This window comes from Cucumis melo, chromosome 10 (assembly GCF_025177605.1).
Source record: "Cucumis melo cultivar AY chromosome 10, USDA_Cmelo_AY_1.0, whole genome shotgun sequence".
In the NCBI taxonomy this organism is placed as follows: Eukaryota; Viridiplantae; Streptophyta; class Magnoliopsida; order Cucurbitales; family Cucurbitaceae; genus Cucumis; species Cucumis melo.
The window spans coordinates 13,372,455-13,386,724 of record NC_066866.1 but is presented as its reverse complement, the minus strand read 5'-3'; the positions used below and the strand labels follow the sequence as shown (position 1 = coordinate 13,386,724).

Sequence of the window (14,270 nt, the reverse complement as noted above, 5' to 3'; positions counted from 1 at the left end):
CTTCTGAGCATGAATCCATATTCATTTTCTTAAAATTCAAATCACATTTGAATATAAAGTCCTATAACTGACAATTATATCACATATATTTGTCGGTTTCTCTCTCTTTACCTAATTCAAACAATTCAAATTATTCCAACATGTCGTTCTAAGTTAATTCTGTATGATGGACCTATAGATCATGGGCTCCAACGATCCAAGATTAATTGGCTAAACCCTTTTAGACCAAGCTAAACAAAATTCATTAATTGACGAGTCATTCCACTAAAGTCTTATAGCTGCACTCCCCTCACTATAGATATATTTCTGTCCATCTGATATAACCATGATTAGTAAGTTAATCCTTCACAGGTTTTTCCTAACCTCGCCTGGGTCAAAATACCGTTTTTACCCCTGAGACTACATCTTGTTCCTTAAGTCCCACTGATCCATTATTGAACATTGGTTGGTTTAAGGTCCAACCTGTAAACTGAATCCCTCTCAAGCCAATGAAAGGTTGGGGCCCCTATGTTCAAGACTTGGATTCAGTTCTTAAGAGAACAACATATCTACTAACCCTAAAACGTGTAGGAGTGAAATCTGTCTTGCACCCTATGTTCCCAACTATTCACCCGATCTTATCCCTGAAATGGGAGACTTATTGGACCAACGCTAATGAGTTGCCTTCACCTATGCAGATCTAAGGATAATCTCGTGCGAACAGGAGTTCACAGTTAGCTCAGGATTAAGATTAAGTTACCTAGGTCATTAAAAAATGAGATAGTCAGTTTTAAACAGTAAACGACGTTATTACGTAAAAGTGACTATTTCATGGTTCTGTCGTATGTAAACCTTTTTACATAGGATGCCCCTCTTTCATGCCTCTACATGAACGATTTAGGATTATATCGTTCGTATTATTTACAAAGTGGGTCGCATCCATAGTATCTCTGAATAAAGCGCCCAACCTTTAATCATATACTATAGACTATTTAGACTATTTACTCGAACTTAATCCATGTTTATGTCTCTACATAAAGTTCAAGTTTACACAAAAATAGTCTTGAGATATATGTTTATTGGATTTAAGAATATAGTATTCAATTTCTCAATAACGACTTTATTAAAAAGAATATGATTACAAACTACGAGTTTTAGGACATTAATTCCAACAGGTAGTTCCTTCTCAAATCTTTCTATACCTCTATGCAAGTCTACTGGCTCTCCATGATACACTCATTTTGTATAGAAGGGGGGATATTCCAATCATTAATAGATGTCGCTAACACTCCCTCTAATAAGTCCCAATTTGAGTTCATACATCTCTTACATGGACACCTTGTTCATCTGTACTCATCGATGTGATACCTTGCAACCTCTAAAAATTGGGACACTCCCTCTCTATGCTCAATCGAAAACTTATTCCTAAGTTTCGTCCAACCCTTATCCATCGTTAAAAACCTAAAATATAAATATGTTTGATTAGTCTTATATTCCTCCTCTCAAATGCTCAAACTTACTCCATGAATAAGCTACACCTCACAAGTACCCAATATCTAACTTTCACTACAGCTAAGTTTAAACTAAAAAGGCTGCCATAACTATAGAATAGCCAGAAAAATCTAACCACATATTACTTCAATCTTTCCAAGCTACCCAACACTTCCAACAAACCTTACAAGCCACCTAACACGTCTAACAAATTATAAACTACTAAAAACTACCATGACTGAAGGATAGTCAAAACGAATCAATCAGAATGCATGCTTCAATCTTTACAATATAACTTAATTCTAACAAACAAAGCATACTAACAGATTTAAAACTAGAGGCTACTATACAACAATTCAACCCTAAAACTCTAACAAACCCAACGCTAACATAAATTTCAACAATTTAAAACATAAACCTACAATAATACATACAATTTCAGTCCTAAACTTCAAAAAAATTCAATACATTTAAATATAAATTTCAACAATTTCAACCCTAAACCTATAACAAATTTCAATATACATTTTATACCTACAATTTCATTCCTAAACTTCAAACAATTTCAATAAGTTTAAACATACATTTTAACAATTTTAACTCTATCCATGCCAACAATTTGAATATACATTCATTCAAAACAAATATTTATTTAACTTTAAAACAAAAAAAAAAAAACAAAAAACACAACTTAAGTGTAGAGCGGCGGCGATCAAATAGGACGACGAGGGAAGGTCGGAGAGTGACAGAGCAACCCGGTGGCAATGGCATACGATAGGCGACAATAGGTAGACGATAACGGCACAATGATCTCCCTCTTTCCCTCTCTCTTGGCCTCTTCCTCTTTTCCTTTCATTTTGAGTTCTGTGTTCTGTGAACACAGAACTCAAATATATAGGGTGAAAATGTCGGGATATCCCCCTATTCCTAACACCACAAGTGAAACGTCAGGAATAATTCTATCCATTCTCGACGTTTCACTTATGGGGTCAGAAATGGTTGACACCATCCTCGACGTGTCCTACATGGTGTTAGGAAAAGGTAAATAATTATTTAATTGTTTACTTTTCCCTGACGCGGCCAACGTAAACGTCGGGGATGATGTATACATTTCTAACGTTTGTTTGCATGGCGTTGGGAAACATTAAAAAATAAAATAATATCTCTTTTCCCAATGCTGTAAATGTTGACGTTGGGAATTGGTGAACTATTCCTGATGTCTAAGCATAGACGTTAGAAATGGATTTCTCTACCAACACTTGCTTAGCAGCATCGAAAATAGTAGGACATTCTCGACGTATGCTTCGTCTACGTCCCATTCGATGTCGGAAATGCTCCAATTTCTTATAGTGTTTGTATCCATTATAATTGACTATATATATGTTTTTGGGTACCAATTATGGATACCAATGATAACGACATTGATACTTATATTGTTCCAATATGGAGTATCATGTACAAGATCAAATCTAAGCAAAATGATGATATTGACAAGATGATGAATCCATAGAGCAAGATAAACAATTAAAAGAATGAAGGGCCCGTTTGATAATGTTTTCGTTTTCTATTTCTTATTTCTGTTTCTAATTTTTTAAGAAACGAAGGCATTTGGTAATGTTGCCAGTCGTTCTCAAAATAATTAGAAATATTTCTCATTTTATAAAAACACAGTGGAATAACACAAAATAGTTTCTATTGGTTCACCTAATTTATTTCCTACCGTTTCTCTTCTCCTCTCCACATCCTCTTCTCTCTTTTTGGGATTTTATCTTCTCGATCTCTTCCTCTTCTTCAGTGGGTTATCTCTCTTCGTGACTCTATCTTCTCTCTTCCTCTTTACCGGTTGTCTTCTCTCTTCGTCGGTTACAAATGTATGTGTTTCTTTATTCCTCTATTCCTCTCTTCTCTGGCTCTGTCTCTTTATTTCTCTCTTCTGAATCAATGATCTCCCTGTTGAATTAAGGTTAAAACGAATTAAGTCTGCTAATCTCCATCTCTTGAAATCCTAATTTAAACTATAAATCCATCCTTCCTCCCTTCGTTCCTCTTTTGCTTCAGTACTCGCAATCTCTTGACCCTCTTTCTTTTCGATTAGATTCTTCTTTTTTATTGTATTTGTTTGTTTTAGAAAATTTAATATCCTTAGTGTGATTGTTCTTGATTTTTTTTCATTTGTTTCTAAAATTTATGGAGTCTTGATTCATCTCTCTTCGTGTTAAAGATAATGCGGTAATGGGTCTGTGAGGATGAATTTATAAGGCTTGTTTCTCAAAAGATTCGCAGTGGCCGCCTGAGAGCTTTTGCCTTTGTTGGGCTTAAGAGCTTCTGTTGTTTTTAGACTTTCTTTGATGTCTGAGACTTTAACGAACAATATGCATTCTAGTTTTTGTCTATTTAATCTAAATGCCTGGATATGAAATTTTCTGTTTTCTATGAATCTTGGATTTGGGTTTTAAAATTTCCTCTGAAATTCACTAGTTGGGATTTTGTATCTACCTCTTGAGTAATGTTTTGAGTGCTTTAGGAATGAACAAAGTCCCACATATTCATATCCATTCTTTTCACTTTGTCAGCGCTCTTTCTTTTATGTCTTGTTGATCCTTGTTGGATGGAAGATCTTCACTTTCGTTATTCAATTATACATACTTGATTTGTATGACTTTTACCCTAAGTTTGGTTTTTTTTTTTTTTTTTGTTAATGTGTTGATGAAGGAAATTCTTAAGGCTTGTTTCTAAGAAAAGCATTATCAAAAGAACATCCACCAAAAAAACATTTATGGTTGTTTCTTGTTTGTGGAGCTTTTTCTTTGGATTTAAAATGCTTGAATTCTCCATAATCCCTGATTTTTCCATTATTGTTAGCTTTGGTATCAACTATAGAGTTGTGTTCTTTTTTATTTGGTGTGATATTATTCACTCAAATAAAGGGTAGGATATTACCTTCATTTGTATCTTTGAGTTTTCAATTAGAAGTGCCATAGATAAAAGTTATTTGTAGATTCTATGAATCATTGAAGAAGGCATTAAGCTAATGACTTGGCCATTTTTTCTGTATTTAGGAAAGTAAAGGGGATATTGGATTTGAAGGAAAGGGAAGTAGAAATGGAGTAAGAAATGGACAGAAAGCAGCAGGGAATGTAAATTCACCAATTTTGTTAGAGTAGTTGGATTGGGAGAAGTTTGCAATTTCTGTTCTGTTACGAACGACAAAAGGTTAAAGCACAAGCAAAGAAGGAAGAGATTCGAGGAATGAGTTTGAAGTGAAACCAGTGGCTAAAACTAACATTTTATCCTCTTCACCATACTGTACAACAAACGTTTGTTTTGTGATTGGAAGAATTAGTGTTACCAGCAAAATGTTGTTACTGCATTTACTTTAGAAAATAAGACAATGTGTTTGTGCTTTAAGACAACTCTATCTTTCTTAGATCCATATGGATTCTCTCTTTTCCTTCTTGATGATAAAGAAAAGAAAACAAAAAATGAGTTCAAACAAATGACTCGAGTGAGAGATGATATTACAAATCAAATGTGAGTCCACATATGTTTAACATAGAACATTATTGAGAAAAAAGGAAACGAGAAAAAGTTATCAAACACGTTTCTATTTCTATTTTTTTTAAGAAATAAGAAACATAAACCATTATCAAACACATTCTTGTTTCTTGTTCTAAAAAAAAAGAAACAGAAAACAAAAAATAAGAAACAGAGAACAGAAACATTACCACACGGGCCCGAAATGACCTTTGAAAAGATTATTAGAAACACAAATTCTAAACTTACCAAATATTAATGAAGGAAATTGGAGCAATTAATCGCAAGAGAAAGATGCTTAAATGTCCAAAACAATCACACACTGAAAAGTTTGCCATTTTTTAAAGTTATATATCGAGGATATTATAGTAATCATATTAACATCCATGTCATTACCAATTGAAATGCAAATGGCCTCAATGGAAACCAAATTATGGTTGCACACTCCCTTGTAAGCAAGCTCAAAGAAATATAATTCCTTATGCGATTGATACCCATTATGATTAACACACAAATGTCACCCACCATGATTAAACTAATTTGCTATTACTAATGTGTAAATGTGGCTTGGGATCATTCTAGACAACTTGAATTTTAATCAAATATTTTTGTAAAATATTTGGGATAAATTTTGGAATATGTCTAAAAATCTCGAACTTTCAATCTAATTCTTGAGAAAAACAATCTCTCTTTCCTTGATGGTACTTGGAAGTGTTGTTGCACTTCGCTCTTCAACTCGTTTTAGATCCGACAATCAGGTACTTAAAGAACAGAACAACAACTGCAAGGTAGATCGTTACTGAAATGAAAATTGCAGAACAGAAGCAAGATTAGTATACGACTAAGTCGCGAAACGTCTTAAAGAGAGCATGTTTCGCGACTTTGCTCTGAATTGTGCAAACAGAATAATGAGGATAAAACAACATTTTTTCGTCAATCAATTTTGCACAAAACTAGTTGGAATCAAAACATTCAAAAATCACAGCTCGAAAAACTTTTAAGAGAATGAGAATTTGTGAGAAGATTGTTTGTTGTGTGTTGTCAGAATGAGAATGAGGAAACTATATATAGTGTGGGGAGGATCGGTCAACGGTCAAATTCATTAAAAAAAGTTAAAATTTAATCATGAAACGTTAAGAATTTAATTATGAACGGTAAAAAATTAATAAAACATTAACGGTCAAATAACGGTCGATAATTAATTCATAAACGTTAAAACCTCAAATAACGGTCAATAATTAATTCATAAACATTCAAAATATTTCATAATTTCTTACAAATTTTTCATCCAATAATCCCCCACTTGAAAATTTGTTTACTATTATTCCCCACTTGAAAATTTTTAAAAACATTTTCATCGAGCAGTGTTTGTCTCTATAGTGCTGTGCTTAAGTAAATCTATCAAGAGTACTCATGTAGCTAGGTACCCTACTTGATTTCAAGTATAGATTTCATTAACAACAAAGTTCAGCCTCATCATACGCTTTAGGACGTCATGTTAATCACTAAATCATAAGAATGGAACTTCTAATTATTTAGCATGATTCTCGTCATATTACTTGTAATCAATTATTACCCATTGAACTTGTTTCTTGGGATCTCCAGTCTTTCAAGTTGCGTTTACCTCACAGTAATTCAAGTTTTAATAGGCTTGAGTCCCATTCTTTTTGAGGTTTTAAAAACCTTTTCTCTAGCGAGTCTTTTGGTCAAAGGATCAGCCAAGTTACCGTCAAACCATACATAATCCATTATCACTGTATCAGTAGTGAGCAATTCTCTAATGGTGCTGTGCTTACGACGTATTTGTCGTCTCTTACTGTTATAATAATGGTTCTGAATTTTTTGCGATAGCTGCACTATCACAATGGATTAATATGGCTGGTATCGGTCTTTTCCATGTGGGAATCTCTAATAGCAAGCTTCGAAGCCAACTTGCTTCTTCACTAGCAGTAGCTAATGCTATCATCTCTGACTCCATCGTTGACTGGGCTAAGATTGTCAGTTTCTTGAATTTTCAAGCAACAACTCCTTCTACTATATTAAAAACATAGCCACTTGTAGCCTTTGAGTCACCTGAAAGGGAGTTCTAATCAGCATCGCTGTAACCTTCAAGTACAATTGGAAACTTATTATAATGTAATCCTAGGTTTTGAGTTTTCTTAAGGTATCTCATTACTCACTCTATTGTATTCCAGTGTTCTAGACTGGATCTGCTAGTAAACCTACATAGTAATCCTACGACGTAAGTTATGTCTGGTCTAGTGCAATCAGCAACATACCTCAAACCGCTTATGATACTAGCGTACCCGGATTGGTTAACACTGTCACCAATGTTTTTGAATAATTTCTCACTAGAGTCATAAGGTGTACAAGTTGGTTTACTTTCGAAGTAGTTGTACTTCTTTAGAATCTTTTCTATGTAATGAGATTGATCTAAGAAAATTCCATTTTCAGTTCTTGTAATTTTGATGCCTAAGATTACATCAGCTTCACCTAGGTATTTCATGTCAAAGTTTGCATTCAACATAGATTTTACATCATTTATGACATGCAAGTTTGATCCAAAGATTAACATGTCATCTACGTATAGGCATATGATAATACATAGCCTACCTTCAATCTTATAGTAGATACATTTGTCACTTTCATTTACTTTGAATCCTTTTGACATGAATAAGTTGTCAAACTTTTTGTGTCATTGCTTGGGAGCTTGTTTTAGGCCATAGAGGGATTTATCTAGTTTATAAACTTTGGTTTCTTGGCCGTGAACTATGAAACCTTCAGGTTGTTCCATATAAATCTCTTCTTCTAAATCACCATTTAGGAAAGCAGTTTTGACATTCATCTGATGGATTAAGAGATTGTTCAGGGCAGCTATAGATATCAACACTCTGATAGAGGTGCTTCTAGTGACCGAGAAAAAAGTATCAAAGAAATCTATGTTCTCCCTCTGCCTAAATCCTTTTGCTACTAATCTAGCCTTATACTTGTCTACTAATCCATCAAGTTTGAGTTTCTTCCTTAAAAACCATTTGTAGCCTATAGCTTTACATCGAGGGGGTAAGTCAACTAGGTGCCAAGTTCTATTGGATTCAAGAGAGTCCATTTCATCATTGATAGCTTCTTGCCATAAATTGGTATCTACTGAGGATAAGGCTTCTGTTAGATCTTTCGGATCTTCTACGTTGTACATTTCGAAGTCTTCTCCAAAGTCTTTTACTGTTCTAGCTCTCTTGCTTCTTCTAGGTTTAGGATCTACTGTCTTGTCTTGCGTTTGGATCCTAACTGAAGGTAGACTACTGGAACTTGAGACCCACTAGTTTGACTATTTAGGCCTCCACTATTTCTAGATTTAAAAGGAAATCTATCCTCGAAAAAACCTACATCATTCGATTCTATGATTACTTTGTTTTCTAAGTCATAGAACCTATAGGCTTTACTATTTTCAATGTATCCTATGAAGACACATTCATACGCTCTACTTGCTAATTTTCTTTTTTTTGGATCAGGTATTCTAACATAAGCTAGACAACCACAAGTTCTAAGATAAGACAAGTTTGGTGTTTTATGTTTAAGAACTTCGTATGGTGAATTTTTACTATGTGATTTAGGAATCCTATTAAGGACATAATTAACAGTCTTAATCATTTCACCCTACCAAGATGGTGCTGCTCCTAACTCAAGTAAGATAGCAACTACTAACTCAATTAAAGTTCTATTCTTTCTTTCTGCTTTTCCATTCATTTCAGGAGAGTAAGGTGCAGTAGTTTCATGTATTATTCCTTTTGAGTTATAAAACTCATTGAAGGCAACTGAATCATTTTCATTTCCTCTATCACTACAAAGTCTCTTAACTCTTTTGTTAAACTGATTTTCTATTTCAGTTATAAAAACTTTGAACATGTCAAAGACATCACTTTTATTTTTAAGCAAATAGATAAAAGTGTAATCAGAACAGTCATCTATAAAGGTAATTATATACCTTTTACTGTTTCTAGTTAAAGTTCCATCAAATGCACATAAGTTAGAATGAATTAATTCTAAAGGCTCTGTTACTCTAGTTACATACTTATGCGAGGTTTTAGTTATCTTAGCTTGACTACAACATGCACATTTCTCAAAATCATGCAGAGATAACTTAGGTATAAGATTTAACCTACTCATGTTGCTAATTAACCTTTTATTAACATGACAAAGTCTAGTATGCCAAACATTAAAAGAAGAAAACATCTAAGCAGAAGATGCAATCTTATTAATTTCCAGATTCAATTTGAACATGTCATCAGTAGTGTAACCCTTCCTCACAAAAAACATTGTTTTTAGTTAAGGTAAACAAGTCTGATCCTATGGTTTGTGTGAATCCAACCATGTTAAGGAGACCAAATTCTTCAAATTTCTAGAGTATGCAGAACTTCCTTCAGCACAAGCGTCTTGCCTGATGTGAATTTCAATTCTACTTCTCCAATGTCGGGCACCTTGGTTATGTGATGATCTCTTAGAAGGATATTCTTATCCTTAACCTCATTATATTTTCAAAAGACTAAGGTCGTGGTAGACTTGGCGGGATGCACTGATGTCTAGAAACCAACCTTCAAACCCCTCAATTACATTAACTTCGAAAATCATAGCTACTAATTCATCTTCTATCAGGTTCGCCTGTGCAGCAGAACGACTCATGTTTCTACAATTTCTAGCTAAATGACCAGGCTTATTACAATTATAACAAACAATTTGTACCGTACTTTTGGAATGGGGGTTGTTCTGTTTGTTGGATCCTCGTTTCATCTTGTTTTCTTTCGACTTCAGGTCCGGTTTCAGAACTGCAGTAGGCTTCTTTCTGGGATAGGATTCACCTTTTTTTTTTTTTATCATGCTTCCTTTTTTCCTCCTCTATCCTTAGCCTCGTGATTAGACTTTCCAGTGAGAACTCCTTGGTTTTGTGCCTTAGAGTGTTCTTGAAATCCTTCCACAGTAGAGGTAATTTATCAATAATAACAGCAACTTGAAATTGATCATTGAGTGGCATACTTTCACTGATAATTTCGTGGGCTATTTTCTGGACTTCATGTGATTGTGCCTCCACGGATTTGTCATCAGTCATTTGATATCTTAGGTATCGGCTGACAGCGTACTTCTTCGATCTCGCTTCCTCAGTATCGTACTTCTTTTGCAGTGCGTCCCATACTTCTTAGTAGTCATGGTACTGTAATAGTCATATAGTTCATCAGTAAGACCATTAAGAATTAGGTTCTTACAGATGAAGTCGGTTTCTGTTCAGGTGGCGAGGTTCTTTAGTTGTTCTTCTGTAGGATATTTTTCTGAAATCTTCGACTTTTCAGTAGTGCAAGTAGTAGCCACTTTCTTTAACGTGACGAAAAACAACATCTTTTGTTTCCACCTTTTGAAGTGTGCTCCTTCAAAACGAAACAGACGATTGAGATCAGAAGACATCAAATCAGATTGGAATTGTCCGGCCATCACAACAAAGAAGTAACGTCTTAAAATTGTTCTTGCACTTCGGTCTTCAACTCGTTTTAGATCCGGCAATCTGGTACTTAAAGAACAGAACAACATTTGCAAGGTAGATCGTTACTGAAATGAAAACTGCAAAACAGAAGCAAGATTAGTATACAGTTGAGTTGCGGAACACGCTCTCTTTAAGACGTTTCACGGCTCTGCTCTGAATCGTGCAAACAGAATAATGTCTCGTTGTCCCCAAGATAAAACAGTCATTTTTCATCAATCAGTTTTGCACAAAAACTAATTGGAATCAAAACACTAAAAAATCACAGCTCGGGAAAATTTTAAAAGAATGAAAATTTGTGAGAAGATTGTTTGTCGTGTGTTGTGAGAATGAGAATGAGGGAACTATATATAGTGTGGGAAGGATCAGTGTTTGTCGTGTGTTGTGAGAATGAGAATGAGGGAACTATATATAGTGTGGGGAGGATCGGCCAACAATCAAATTCATTAAGGAAACGTTAAGAATTTAATTATGAACGGTAAAAAATTAATAAGAACGTTAACGATCAACAATTAATTCATAAACATTAAAACCTCAAATAACGATCAACAATTAATTCATAAACGTTAAAAACGTTTCATAATTACTTACAAATTTTTCATTGAACAGGAAGCATGTTAATCTTGTTTCCTACTTAAGTCAATTTTTTTCATCCTTTTTAAGGCATGCGTCGGTCATCATGATAAACATAACATCAGGTTACTAAGGATGAACAACATGTTTACCAAGAACAATATATTTTGCAGTGGTGATATTACCTTGAGGAGAAATTTCCATGTGCCTCGAGATCGTGTTTGTGATGTGTTTGATTATTAATTTTCATATTGGACTCCCTTGAAGTGATTACAGGTAACTGCCTCTGTAGGACTCACGTAAAGTAGCAATTTTTTAAGAAACTTCTTTGGACACTCTAACTTCTCGGAGAGAAAGAGAGGTGAGAGGTAAAAATTGTTCCACCTACATTATGTGTTGATTTGTTCAAACTAGATTTCGAAAAGAAATTTAATTCGTAAAATGGAGCTGATTTTATTGATTTACGGTAGTATGTTAAAGTCTCTGATTTATCATTCTTTTATACTAAGCTTGTTTTCAAATTAGGGGAGATTAACTTCAACCTGTTGATTGTTAGACAACCAATTTGTTGAAGTTTTTTAATTTTTTTAGTGTGATCAATATTATTAAATGGTCTGAATTTAGAATCTTTAGTTTTTTTGTAGATTGTCAATTTTAGGATTCGGGTAGACTCTGAATTTTGAATCGTTGGGATGAATGAACGACCCAATGGGTGAGTAAATGCTCGAGATGAAGTTTTCGAGAGACTTTTGGCATGGACTTGGATTGGTTGATTTTGAACTCAACTTTGGGTGTAGAATTATTTAGACTTAATCCAATCCTTTTTTAAAGACTGATTATTTGAGTTTAATAATTACCATCTCCCTTCCAACCACAACCAAAACTACAATGGCTACCCTCCTAATGAAATAAACATTTTTGTTTCAAATTTTTTATCTTCTTTTAAATTAGGGTAGATTATAAAAAATGTTCCTTAACTTTGTTTTTTTTTTTCTTTTGTCAAAAGTAATTCTAAACTTTTAATAGTTTCAAAAATACTCTCAAATTTACGAAAAAGAGTTAAAAAAAAAAAATACTCTTACCGAGCTTTGGATGGAAACTGTTAAAGTTTTGTTTCAAAAATACATTTGACTATTTGAAAAGTTTCAAAAATATCTCTGAACTTAAAAAAAAAAAAAGTTTTAGAAAACAGTATATGAACTAAAACTGTTATTATCTTGTTAAAAAAATAACTCTATATCTCTATCGTTATTATAATGATAAATTTATTTGAAGTTAGGTTTTATGAGATTGACAATATTTGTTTTGAGGCTTTAAATGTTGGAAATGTCATTGCATTACCATTATTTTGAAAAATCGATAATTTACCATAATGTTGTTCTATAAGATACATTTTCTATCATTAGTTTCCTTTTCTGTTTCTCTTGTCAACATCTTCTTTACTTAGTGTGTGATTGCTATGAAAGTTAAGGTTTCTCATTGCGATTATGTTGTGCGTATTTAAAAGACACTTAGTTCTCCTATTAGAGTTGGTCGTTCAATTCGTCTTAAGTACAATATTTGTAATATCTTGTTGTAATTGTTTTGGCTTATGTAAGAAGAAAGGAACAATTACATATATTGAAGACATGCTTCATTCTCCATACTATTGTGCATCGTGATTCATTGTGCAGGGATTCTCTAAATTTAGATAGTGCCTAAGTCATTCGAATAAAGAGAATTTTGTTCAAGATATAACATTGTGAGAAGAAGTCTCACAATCTTGGGAAGCTCAAGTTCTTCAGAGAGAGAATGTGCATTTTAGGGAAAGCCCTAAGACCATCTTCTCTAAGTCTACTACTTAGAGGGAGCTAAAGTTATCGAGAGAGGGAGTCTCATACCTAGAGGGCGCTTAATTAGGTGTTCAATTGAGTGATATAGCTATTCGAGAGTCATTGTATTTATATAATCATTACAAATAAGTACTACGGGGTAATTGCTTATCATCATTATTAGTGAAGTTATCTTTTTTAGGCACAATAACCCCAAAACAGAGGTGATTTATAGTGAACTAGGTTAACAAACTCATATGTGTTTGCTTAGTGCTTCGCTTATATCTTATGTTTGTAGTATTGATGCTTTGATATCATAGATGACATAACTATAACACAATAGACTACACCTCAACTTTTCATAAGTTTTCTTGAGTTCGAAAAGAATAAATTAAAAAACAAATTATATAGGTCCATTTTGGTAATGATTTGGTTTTTTAGTTTTTGCTTTTGAAAATCAAGTCAATCGCTATTACTTCCACCTCTAAATTTCTTCCTATCTAGTTCTTTTTTACCAAAAATAAATTTCAAAGTCAACTTTTGTACTTGAGAAAAATGCAAATCATGATACAAAATGCAAACCATAATAGAAAATTCGTGTAAGACTTGGAAAAATTGGAGAAAATAATGAGAGTATCCATATGAAAAATAAAATGAGAATATTTATGGACCTCGTTTGGTAACCATTTTGTTGTTTAAAGCTACTATCTTAATTTGTTTCAAGATTTATTTTTTAATTAAGCCTATAAAATGTTCTCTCCATTTCTTATCATGATTTGCATCTTTCTTAAATACAAAGATTAAATTTTTGAAAGTTACTTTTAGTAAAAAAAAATAAATAAAAAAGTCGATAACAAATGAAGAAATATGAAGGTGGAAATAAAGTCTATAGACTTAATTTAAAATAAAAACACTAAAAAACTAAATTTTTACTAAACGAGATCGATATACTTTGTTTTTAAATTGATTCTTTTTTAATCAAGAAAACTTCAAATAAGTTATCATTATACTAACGACAAAGATATTTTTAATTTGTGAGAATAGTTTTTTCTTTTTTTAGGTTCAAGTTTATTTTTGAAAAATTTGAATAATTTAGGGATCTTTTCCATCCAAAACTAACGTTAAAGACATTTTCCATCCAAACTATGCCCTTAGGCTATTGTCTTTTTGTATCAGCCTAATCTGGTCCTATTGAGTCTCATTTCTAAAAGAACTTAGCTTAGGTAAGAAACAAGTAAAGTTACCAATGAAAAGTGGGTGAAACATTGACCTTCTAACTGGTTTCTTGTATGTGGCCTAGTCTAGTCCATTAGAGTCCCAATCCTAAAACAATGAGGCGAGCCATAGTTTGTCTCGCT

At 33.2% G+C, this 14,270-nt stretch overlaps 1 long non-coding RNA gene and 2 other non-coding genes across 3 annotated transcripts; all 3 read left to right on the top strand.

Annotated features, from left to right (window-relative positions):
• The first annotated feature begins 3,170 nt into the window (after nucleotides 1–3,170).
• LOC103496747 (uncharacterized) lies at nucleotides 3,171–4,883 on the top strand. Its single transcript, XR_539229.3, has 2 exons — nucleotides 3,171–3,341; nucleotides 4,530–4,883. It is a non-coding gene; the product is annotated as an uncharacterized LOC103496747 (long non-coding RNA).
• On the top strand, nucleotides 3,706–3,830 carry LOC127151646 (small nucleolar RNA SNORD14). The gene has a single exon (XR_007824692.1). It is a non-coding gene; the product is annotated as a small nucleolar RNA SNORD14 (small nucleolar RNA).
• Nucleotides 3,986–4,089, top strand: LOC127151517 (small nucleolar RNA snoR99). Its single transcript, XR_007824566.1, has one exon. It is a non-coding gene; the product is annotated as a small nucleolar RNA snoR99 (small nucleolar RNA).
• Nucleotides 4,884–14,270: the final 9,387 nt, after the last annotated feature.